Source organism: Thunnus thynnus, chromosome 11, assembly GCF_963924715.1.
Source record: "Thunnus thynnus chromosome 11, fThuThy2.1, whole genome shotgun sequence".
Lineage (NCBI taxonomy): Eukaryota > Metazoa > Chordata > Actinopteri > Scombriformes > Scombridae > Thunnus > Thunnus thynnus.
The window spans coordinates 12,851,192-12,863,125 of NC_089527.1; the positions used below are offsets into that span (position 1 = coordinate 12,851,192).

The 11,934-nt window shown below is 38.9% G+C and overlaps 1 long non-coding RNA gene across 1 annotated transcript; it reads left to right on the forward strand.

Moving 5' to 3' along the window:
• The first annotated feature begins 488 nt into the window (after positions 1-488).
• LOC137192099 (uncharacterized) lies at positions 489-1,558 on the forward strand. The gene is made up of 2 exons (XR_010930512.1): positions 489-577; positions 914-1,558. It is a non-coding gene; the product is annotated as an uncharacterized lncRNA (long non-coding RNA).
• Positions 1,559-11,934: the final 10,376 nt, after the last annotated feature.

The window sequence follows — 11,934 nt, forward strand, 5'->3', positions numbered from 1 at the left end:
GGCACTAGAGGAAAAGTCAGAGGATCACCAAAGTCATTAAGATTCATCCTCTGAGGACCATGGGTGCTTTTTATTATGCTAACTATATGCTTCCTTGCGTCAGCTCTCCTCTGTCCTCCAGCCGTGACGTGGAAACCGATCTCCCTCCACCATCATGGTGGATTTTCCAATCCCTTAAATGCACCTAGAGGAGAGAGGAGGCTCCTGGAGGATCTTAGAGCAAGGAACCACAGGTATATCCTACACAGAAGTTTTTTACCAAATAGCAACACCCCTTTTATCCAATGTGTTTACTGGTTGGTCAACTGATCTGACGGGACGAAAACAGTCGGGCTGTTGTTGTAATACAGCAGATCATGAAAAGTACCTGTGGAACAGGACTGAAAGCATCAACAGCAGCTGATCATATTTATTCATCATGAATCAATCACAAAAAAAAACACTCTTGTAAGGCTTCTCCTTTCTGCTTTTTCGTTTCAAGTACGTCTCAGCTCCTTCAGGAAAATATAATTCAGCACAGCTGCGTGTCTCCTATAAAATCATCCTGAGTCTGAAAAGGACATCAGACTTTCACAAAGTAAATAAGCAAGGTTTTCTTTAAACATATTTTGCAGGCTGCAGCTATGTTATTGCTACTTTACATTGGTTGTGTTCTTACAGTAATTAACAGATATAAATGGTCTATTTGTGTCTTATTCTGTGACATCCAGATGCTGCTATAGATCTATAATCAAATGATAAATATTGAAGCAGTAATAAGGTGTTTTCCTTCCAGCTATCACTATGTAGAAATTAAGTAACATTTTAAGGTTGTTAATTAATTGTATGAATGAATTTTAAGCGTAAACTGTAGAGTAAAACTGTTACTTAATCATTTCTACATATTTATAGCTGACTTCTTCATATTTGACAGTTTAGGTGCTATGTGTCATGCCTGGTTGTCGTCTCCTCTAAATGACGCTGGAGTGAGCGAGGACGTCCCATTTGATGGATTAAATTCCTCTGTCCTCGCGTCTCTTCCTCGCATCCTCTCTCACATCCTTGCTGAGAGGTGCTAAGATGCAAGGAAGAGACGCGAGTGAGGGAAGCGAGGAGACACTTTAGCATAATGAAAAGCACCCCATGCATGTCTGTACAACATTTTATCCAATAGTTGTTGAGATATTTCAGTCTGTTTCCCTTCACACAGTGTCTTTGTGATGAATCATTAATTTCAGTCTATTGTTTCAGTTAATCTGGTAATTTATCAGCCATGTTTCACAAATAACAGAATACAAGTTTTAGTTGAGTAGTTTGTTTTTCACAATGTCATGTTCTGTTGTGATAGTGTGTTTTTTGTGTGCTTTGTGAGGTTAGGGCAGATTGTCTACTTAATCAGTGATAGTGAAAACAGGTGTGTATCATTAGGTGCTCTAAGCAGTGAGTCACTAGGCTCTGTGGGTAAAACTGTTGTGTAGTAAAGTGACATTTTGTTAAACTTAATGCACTCGTTGCTGTGTTTGTGCCCATTGAAAGCTGTAACTCTAACCAGTAACAAATAAATCCTAAATTAATGTTCTCTTTTGTTCTATATGATTTGAAAGTGTTGTTTTTGGTTTAGCTCACCCTAGGGTAACCTGAGCAGACCCTCGCTTCCAGTTAGGTGTTGCTGAGAACGTAAAAGTAATAGGAAGAGCAGGTGGCAGCGTGCTGTGAGGCTGCAGGTTTTTGCTGGTTTTTTCCACCTCTTTTCTTGGCACTTCCTGTTTACTCTCCTGTTATCAACTATGCCTCTTCAGCTTCCACTTTTAGAGTTTTCCAGTTCTGCATCTTCTTCTGGAGTGGCAGCACTACACAGACAGACAGACCGACTGATATTGCCATCACTAATAAAATCGTCTTCATGGCTGTTTATTTGGTGTGCAGTTTTATACCATTACATCTGACCGTGGAAACAACTACAAAGTCAAACATGCACATTAAAACTGGGATTGGATTTATATAAATATACTAAATAATGTTATTAATAATGGAGCATAATGAAAAACAGAATGAAAAACAGAATAATTAAAGGTTAGTATTTTGTCCATGTGTGGACTGTGACAAATAATGTATTTAGATTGCACTATTAATTGGAATTCTATACTGTATTCACTATTGGAGTGCAAAGGATTATACTATGAGGATGCAGCTCTGTATTGCTTTGCCACATATTCTGATTAAACCCTGTGCAAGCATTCTTTGCTTTGTGTCAAAGTCTTCTCGGAGAACAAGATTACTGTACCAGTCACCAGGGACTGAAGCCGTGCACCTTCGTCATCCAACATAGCTGTAACTCCGTGTACTGTTAACACCAACTGGCAGAAAGGTCATACCATCCTGATCTTCAGTTTAAGATGCTGTTCACGCTAATGCTTTGGCTCGCTCTCTCTGTTGTACTTGATGGGTACAGACAGCTTCACACTTTGTGTAACTACTTCCTGGACTTTCACATTTGACAAGGACTTTTAAAGAATAATTTGAAGGCGAACAGGGGATGTCTGCTTGTCTTCCGCTTAGTTAAACCAGTTTGCGTCAATCTCTGAGCTTCATATATCAGCTCTGAATGAGATAACTGAAGATCTTTTGCCTGAGGGAGATCACCAAAGTCAGCAGTACAGAAACTGTCATACACTGACACCTCTTGTGATCTTTCATATATGGCATGGAGGCAGCTTTGATTGGACATACTGCCTAACAGGTAGTGCAGTCAAACTTTCCCAGCATATGTATATTTATAGGGTGCACCCTCACTTCCTTTGTAACAAGGTGTGGAGAGCAAGGTAAGAATAATGAGGTTCATTACAGGAAACCACCCACTTCTCACTACTTGTCTTGACCATGTCAGTGTGCACTTTTTAAATCTTTAATAAGTAATTAACCTGGCTGAAATGCTGGAGTTGAAATTGCCTGAAATGGCACACCTGCAGTATCTTGCTTGATGGCTTGTTGCCTTGGAAACGTTGAATTGGAAACACTAAGAACTGGAAAAGATAATGTTGGAAGGAGCACTGGCTCAGTGAGGAGAGAAAAAAAATTAATTGGTTTTGAGATCCAACCATAACTGACCAACAGGAGCTTTTGTAAACAGAGGATGTAAATATTAAGGGAAGTTTTATAATCTGAACTCACCGGAAATAAGGATTGGTTCATGCCATGGGCAGGAATATGCTGCCTTAGCCTGTGAAGGCTATTTGGAGCGGGAGCTTAAGCTTGACACAATGTGCCTATACAATGGGTGGATCTGAGGTCTTGGGGATCTGCGGAGAGAAGCGCAGTCATAACAGAAATCCCCACTACAAAGAGAAGAGGTGAAAAGGCAGTTATTTAACCAGATGCCCCACTCAGCAGAGAGAGGATTAAAATGCACTACTGCTTATCTGGCATAAAGACAGACTTTAAAACTGCAGGTTCCCTCAAAAACATGGTGTGAAGGTCAGCCTTTTATTAGATGCCTTTTGTGTGCTAATGAGAATGCAGAGGGATTTATGTGTCATTTCTCTGTTCTTCTACTCATTTTAACCTTTAATGTAGAGAAGAAAGAATTACAAGGCTATGAACAAGTGCTTTTTTGTTTTAAACCAGTTTGTGAAGTGGGTTCTGACTGAACAGCCAATGTGTTGAAAATGTTCAAGGTCCATGTGGACAAAATGGGACAAAGTCTCATTGCAGCATTCAACACTTCAGTTCAGATGTATACAGTAAAAAAAAAAGACATGGTTTTTCAATGAAACCATATTTCATTTTTTTCACATCTTTGCTGTAAAACTGCTCAGTTTGATCAGTTTTTGTGATTGTAGAAGAGCTAGGACTTGATCTTCTCAATAATAGCAGTGTGATATGATTATTGACTATTTTTAGCACGAGGCCAGTGCAGCTTGGCATTTTCCCCTGAGCAAGAGCTTAGCTCACAACAGTTGTTAATGTACAATGCATCCTTTGATCCATACTGTAACATTGATTTTACATGTTCATTTACCCCTGATGCATGTGTGTCATATACAAAATACAATGAAGAATACTACACTCTCCTCATGTAACACAAATAACATATTTGTACATTCTTTCATTTCAGTGTATCCGAAGATCACAATCATATTGTTCGGTTTGCGATTGCCTAGAGGTCAGAGAACCTCCAAGGAATAACATTCATGTACTACTAATTTGTAACAGCAAATACAAACGTAATGCCACCTGGATTACATTTTTATCAGCATAATGGGGACACATGTTTAATGACTGTATCTGATAAAAACATTGACAACATATTTTTTTGCCTTTATTATAGACAGTGGAGAGATGAGGAAATGAGTTAGAAAGAGGTGCAACATAAGTCCCTGGCCCGATTAGAACTGGACACTGGTCGCTGTTCATAGCCAATGTCTTTGACCTCTGAGCCCTGACAACGTTTTTTTAATTTGTTATGCCTCCAACATCAGTTCTTGCAATGCAATATCTGCGTGTAGAAAGTAAAGCAAGATAAAACTGCTTTTGCACTTTTGTTGCCTTAACTTACTCGGGATACAAACCCCAGTCTCCAATATCAAAGTCCTGCGCCTCCATTCAGCATACAAAAACTTGCCTTCCTTCATTCAAAAAAAAAAAGGTGCCAGTGAACAATAACTGCTAGTAGTATGTATATACGACTGCAGCTATTGATTATTTTCATCATCGATTGAGTAGCTGTTCTATAACACGTCAGAAAATGGTGAAATATACCATTTTCATATGTATATATATATGTATGTGTGTGTGTGTGTGTGTATGTGTGTATATATGTGTCCTTTTGTACATGTCAAACATCCTGCAGCATCTGTTTTTCACTTTTCTTTTTTTATAAGACATGGCATAGGCATTATTGAACCTGGTGACACTGGGAACAATGCAATATAACACCTTCTGCCATCATAGCCCCCAGCTCTCATGTCACTGAGGATAGCAGGCTCTTCATCCTGAGGCTCCAAGTGACAGTCAGACATCTCACTCATCAACTGCATTAGATATGATCCTATTACGTTCTAGTCATAGCACAGTATCTGGAGTGGCTGAGTTAATGCTACTTTAATCATTCAATCTCACAATCTTATCACAACCATATATCAAACATCAGTTGGTTTTGTCTTTTGTCAAAGCTGCCAGTTCTTAACTACCAGGAGTCAATGATAATGACACTCCTGGTACTCCATTTTCTCCACAACATATTGAAGTGCTTGTAACACCCGATAATGCAGTGATTACCCACTGTAACACAATTTAATATACTCTGGCACTTGTAAATAAAAAATAGTGAAAGAACTTTCGAAAGTAAGTAAAAGGTCAACTTATAGAAAAGCAGATATGAGGAGAAATGTACAAAAGAGCGCTGATATTCTCTGAACTAGATAGCTAGCAAGCTATCCTTCTAAATGGCTGGAGGTTTTTCAACCTGATAAATTATAAACTATTAATTATCAAGTTTAAGATTAACTTTAAAGGGGCCATATGAAAAACTCACTTTTTCAGTGCTTGTGTGTATATATTTGGGTCTCTGATGTGCCGACTATCACACAAACTGTGAAATAAGAAAACTGAGTCAGTTTGGTGTGGGCTGCTTTGCTTTATACTCTTGTGACTCAACAAGCAATTCAGATTTGATGCCCCTTCTTACGTCTCTTGGGGCTTCATTGAAATTGTACTACCCCCCATCCATACCTCTATATGAGTCTCCACCCACTGAATTTCCTGAGGTCTGCCATATTTTTCTAACAAGCGCCGGCTGGGACCCAGCTAAACTAAGCTAAGGGCGAAAAAATTTGCAGGTATTGCGGGGCTGCTGAGTATCGGCCAGCTCTGGAGGAGAGAGCCGGGGAGCCCTGCATTGCTGCTGCTGCCTCATCTTCTGGAGGAATAAGCACTCAATCTGCTCTGATCCAGAGCAATTTACCAGTGGGAGGAGTTTATTTTTTAAACTTTTGGGATTAAGTGGATTTATCTTCAATCTTGCTTCACAACCTAGCCAAAGCTAACACCAGAGTCATACACCACCTCAGCTGCTGTCATCAATAATAAACATCTTAAATACCGGTGAGTTTATATAATTTTAAAGTAAAAGCGTAAATATATATCTATGTGTATAAACAATAATGTCGCTACCATATTTATGGCTTTAAATGATATTATTTTAGGTGTGGATGGAGCAGCTACAGTGTTAGCATAGCTCTGATCAATCTGAACTCCATTCAGAAAACAAGCATTTTAAAAGTCCTTTGCTTGTGGTCTTGCGGACAGACCTGACAAAGCATGGAATCAGACTTTTTACAAATCAGCATCATGATGTAGTTATTTCAGCATCCATTTGATCCGTTTATTGCAATTAAATCACAGAAAAATATAAGTTTACTTTGGGTTCAGTCAGGCTGATGAGCTTCAGTAACATCAGCATGCTGATTGGGGATTGGTCAGTGCCTGCCGTTGCTTGCTAGCTGTTTGGTGCAAATAAACATAAATGATTCTGCGGTCAAAGTCATGCAAGTAACCCGAGGCATTTGGTGTGTTTGCTGCACTGCTTATGGGCACCGCTATGTTCTCTGCAAATGAGGGGCAAATGAGGGGCGTGAGGTGGGTGGGACAGGCATTCACACCAGTCGTTCTGAACAGGGCTGTTTAGACAGGATGAGAAGGCTGCTGTGGTGCTTGATTCTTGTGGTATTTTGACCGAAGCATGTCAGGAACCCAGGGAACTGTGTTAACTTGTGGAAAATGGGTATAATATGGCCCATTTAAACAGGCTTTTCGTGTTTTGAAGCTTTATGTGGTGGCTTTGATTTTTATAACAGGTTTAAAAAGTCTGGTGGTTTGAAAAGGGGATCCAACTTACAATTTAGTAATTTTGATGATTTTCAAGAAGAATGTCACTGATAATCTGCAATATATATATATTTTTTGCACTTGACATTGATGGGCGCTTAAGGAAAAACATCATTGTCAGAACTGAGAATTTGAATTTGTCAAAAAGACAGCTTCCTTTCTCTTTGGCGGCATTTTATATTTGACAAAAAACTGTGTCTGTTTCATTCTTAATGAAGCCTTTTGGACTTTTCTCAGCTCCTTGGCACACTTCAAAGCCATCAGGTCCTTGGAGTGACATTAGTATTCTGCTCACATGCACAATAGCCTGTAAGCAATGGACATTGAATTAGGGGAGAGGTTTATGCTGAAGGTATGGCCACAGAACACATTAATCTTTTATTTTCTGTCGATAATGTGGCACAACTAATGATGGGGGAAAGATTAAGCAACGGTAAACACAACATGTTGTACAGTATATAACAGCGCAAGGCTGACAAGGCTGACAAGGTCACAAAACTGCAAAACTGTGTTGGTAGAATTATTTGTTGGTGTAAATTACTCTTAATTACAAGCTATTCAAAACCATTTTTGCAACACAAACTGTATCTGTTGTTGTGCTTAAGAAATCTAGATTTAATGTGTAAACAATATATTTTTTACAGTCTTCTTTATGCTTACATTCTGTATTTTATGTGGTCAGTTTTCACAAATAATTGCACCCTGCTTTACTCTAGCAGTGGATGTTTTGCATTACAATAGAAAAACTCAAGCAATTAAATCCCGTTTGGTTACACATTTCCAATCTGTGGCACGCACAGGCAGTGTTGGGGTTAGGTTAGGGTTACTTGGGCCACTCAGGTGCCCTTTTGGAGTGACTTTAGGCTAGAAATTAAGCATGGGGGTGTTCCATAGGGCACAGGCATATGCTTGTCGAATAAAGGTTTAAAAAAACGTCACTTTGGCACGTAAAGCTCAAAGGACAGGAGCAGCCGCCCTCATGCCAATAATGGCATGATTCTTTGAATGAAAATCAGCACAGTCTTGGCACAAGACCCCCTTTTGTCCAAGCATAAGGGTAAGCCCTTGAACACAATCAGAGTCCAGTACAACATTTCTTGCAGAGGGCTGTGTTGAGTGGAAATCCACTTAATGTGTGCTTGTTTGCTACTAAATAGCAGATTAACCCCAGAGGCTTAAACTACCCAGCAGCTGGTGTAGAATATTGGAACAAGGTGTCTGCAGGGACCCTTCTTTCCATCTCTATCTTCTTCTTTTTGGTCCAATCGGAATTACCAGAAAGAGGGATTTTATACAGAAGGTCAGCAATACTCATGTTATCAGTGGAAAAACAGACAAAGGTGGACAAGGCTTAAGGAAAGAGACAGTGATATATCATGACAAGGTAATTTTTCTGGAACACAGGTTGATTTTGTTGAGTTCACTGACAATTGAGAGCTGCAAAATGTTTAATGTGAAGTAAAAAAAGCTTCTAGTGTTTTAAAGCTAAAATATGTAACTATTCCATATGTAACTATATCTATGTTATATATTTTGTTGAGTTGCGTACTTACATTATCCCAAATGTTTCCAACAATGTTCAAACCCAAAGAAATCCCTGATTTTAATCAAGGTAATGGTCCGTTTCATTTGGTCACCTGTCAATGGTGTCATACCCCTTCTACCAAGAGTATACATGAGCAAGATGCATGCGTCAGCGTTGTGGTTGTCCACCACAATGGCGTTTACCGAAGAGTATTGCATACAAGATGATACATCGGCGTTGTGTTTGTCCGCCACACACTGTCATAAATGGACTGGAAACAAGCTGAGCAAACGTTAGCAGCAGCTTGGCTCACACAGAACCCCTCCCGGACGTTCTGCGTCCGCCTAACAGCATCAGAGAAATACTGATTTTTTAAGTGAAACTGCTTTATTCAGTGTTTTTACCGGTTTGAATCCCTGTGTAAGTTTGTTTTGGAGAGGAGACCTCTGCGGATAATTCGGCTCCTAGTAAAAACCTCCTGAGCGATGAACACTGATTGAGAAACCCCTAGCAGCAGAAATTACATATTGTGTGTTTAAAGGAATAGTAGTAGTAATAGAGCATTTTATCACATTCTGTTTCTGTCCACAGGTATCAAAATCTGCTTACCAGCACCTCCGCAGGAGCTTAATTTTGAATTCAAATAAATGTTTAAATAATTTTTGCACAGAAGGAGGGCTGTGGGTTTTGGCCCCCATCACTTACATTGAAAGTGCATGAAAGGATCTCTTAATAGCCAGTATGAACAGGAGGAATGATTATGGCAAGAAAAACACGTCTCAATGTTTGTTTGGTACCTGACTATGTTGATTAATAATGATCAGATAATAGGATTGTAATGTGTTATTGCAGTTAGTGATAATATTAGTGCTTGATCACTTGGTTTCATCTTTGAAAGGGTCAAAATCAGCTTTATGTTGCCCTGAAAACCTAATTGAAATTCATTAGGATCTGTACACTGACTGCTGTCAATGTCAGCCTCAGGGCACATCACTTATTAATAAACATGTTTACAGTAGGTTATATTTAAGAGTCTCTGTGTGTATATGCTTTGCTGTGCAGTACACTGTTGAATGCCCTCAGGTTACTTTAGAGTTTACCTTGAAGCATTCGGAAGGTTTCTGTAAACATTGTTGGGGTGATTGTCTGAATGTGACAGAGCTCACTGCAACATCTGAAACAGGTTTTTCAACATCAATTTCTTCTTTGTCACAAAGCCAGTGCTTTTTTTTTTTTTTTTACAACATAATATTTCATGTGCCATTTTTTCTGATAGATCTTTCTTCCCATAGTGCTTTTTCTAGAAATGTGCTGCCTGAAATGAGACTTCCAAAGTACGTCCTGCAATGTGTCTTATGAGAGCACAAAGCATATGGGAGAGTATTAGGGGCCTTCTGAGGTTGGGGAGAAAATTGGCCATTTGTCTGTCACATTCAGCCCATTCTCCCATTACCTGTACAGACCCATTACAAGCTAGAACTGTAATAACTCCTCATGATCTATGACTGTGATGTGGCTATCAGTAAGACACGTGAGCCCTGTGAGTGCAGCATTTATGACTATTTATATATTCCCGATGTGGGTTTTTAGACTTTGTTTACTTTCTTTTTTTAAACTGTAGTTTGTAGAGGCTTTTCTTGCTTGATCCCCAAATGACTTAAATTCTTAATCTCTGTTTTTTCAACTGTACTTTGGTCTTCCCTCCTGAGATTATAAAGCCAATGACATATTCAAAACCCCCAGACCTCATTCCTTCTGCTCAACAGTTTCCATCCCCTTTCAAGTCCTTGCCACAGAAGGGGAGCTCATGCAGAAAGGATTTGCCCTATCCAAGTATTGTACCTGCTGTAAATGATAGATTTAGGGAGAGGCAAGAAAACGGAAAAATAATAATCTCCTTGACGTAAGACATGACAAGTGAATAGACATAAAAAAGAAACCAAGCACACAGAAAATTGGATTTTCAAGAGAGCCTTGTCTCGCAAAAAATGGCCAGTCGGAGGGTGTTAGTGAGGCAGACTGGCTTTCATTAGCTTAGTCATTTGGCATCACTGAACCGTGAAGATGGTTAAGTGATATTATGTTAACCTCCTGTTTTACATCTAGAGTCGAGATTAAACGTAATTAGGTGGCTTTAGTACTTCCCACATAGTGTCTGGGTAATTGACGACTGACTGAAGTCATTTACTGACTGACTGGGCTATTGTTCTGATCTCAGCCGCAGTGCCTGCCATTTTTACAATAATTGACCAAGACCACAGACATCAGCTAGTTTGCTAAGGCTTTGACTTTCACTGTGGCCGGATCAAAAGGGAAGTAGTGTGTCCTGTTTAGCAATTTATGGTATCTCTGCCCTATTTCTAGCCTGGCTGAAAAGATGTGATGAATGTGGAATTTCTTTATACTGGTGAAATCATCAAATACAGACAGAAAAAAGTAGAGCCAAACACTGAAGTGCTGTACCCCATGTACAGTATGGGTATGTTTGACCTTTAAAACAAAATTGATGGACCTAATTCTGATTCTGGTGGCCTTTTTACCAGGGACATTTACTGTGGCAACAAAAGGTATTCTTACAAGAAAGTACATATTATAGTAGTTCTGCACTGCTCTTGTGACATAAATCACAAAAAAATCTTCACATGGTACTTTCATGGACATACTCGGACAAGTGATTGTGTGCAATAATAATAAGTATAATAATTAGTAATGGCTAAATATTAATTTACTGTATTCCTAAAGCCCTGCAGGAGAGGACATACTGTACGTCGAGAGTTTTTCATCCTGGAGAGGCACAAAGAAAACTACAAATAAACTAAAACAGCAACTAAAATAAATACAATTGGTTAATTATGTTATGCAGTTCTTAATCTTAATGCCACATAAACCACAAACCACATTTAACATTTAATTATAGTTAACTACAGAATAATATTTAGAGTGCAGATTTACATTGACAGCAACAAGAAACAATGAACATACACAGATGTATGACTCATCTCAATATTGCAAAGCTTCTTGTCCATTCAGATACAAGGCACAGATTTGACAGTCGAAAGCAGCATCACTCACTAACAGATAACATATCGAGTTTTAGTTCACATCAAAATATATCATTGCATGTTGCAAATTCATGACTTTCACATCTTTCATATTGCATACATAAATAGCCTGAAGGCCAACAGAATTTCTTGTGTAGTTTCTCTACTCATTGAAGCTAATTATTCACCCTGTAGCCTAAAAGAAAAACCAAAATGATATTAAACTATATGTGACTGAAAAACACATTAAGTGTTTCCATTAAAATTATAGAAAAAGTCTGAATAACGGATCTCAGGAGGGGAACAAGGGGCTCCAGGATTGTTGTCAAAGGGGCTGAACTACTAATGAATATGACACAGAAAATAATATAACTTAACAGAGATACGATTTTTTAAAAATTAGCACTTTAGTTTCTGTAGGTCAATAGCCCTCTGTGGACATTGCAGTGGTCTGATCTGTGTGTGTGTGTCCACATATAACTGGCTCATGTTCAAGGGTCCTTC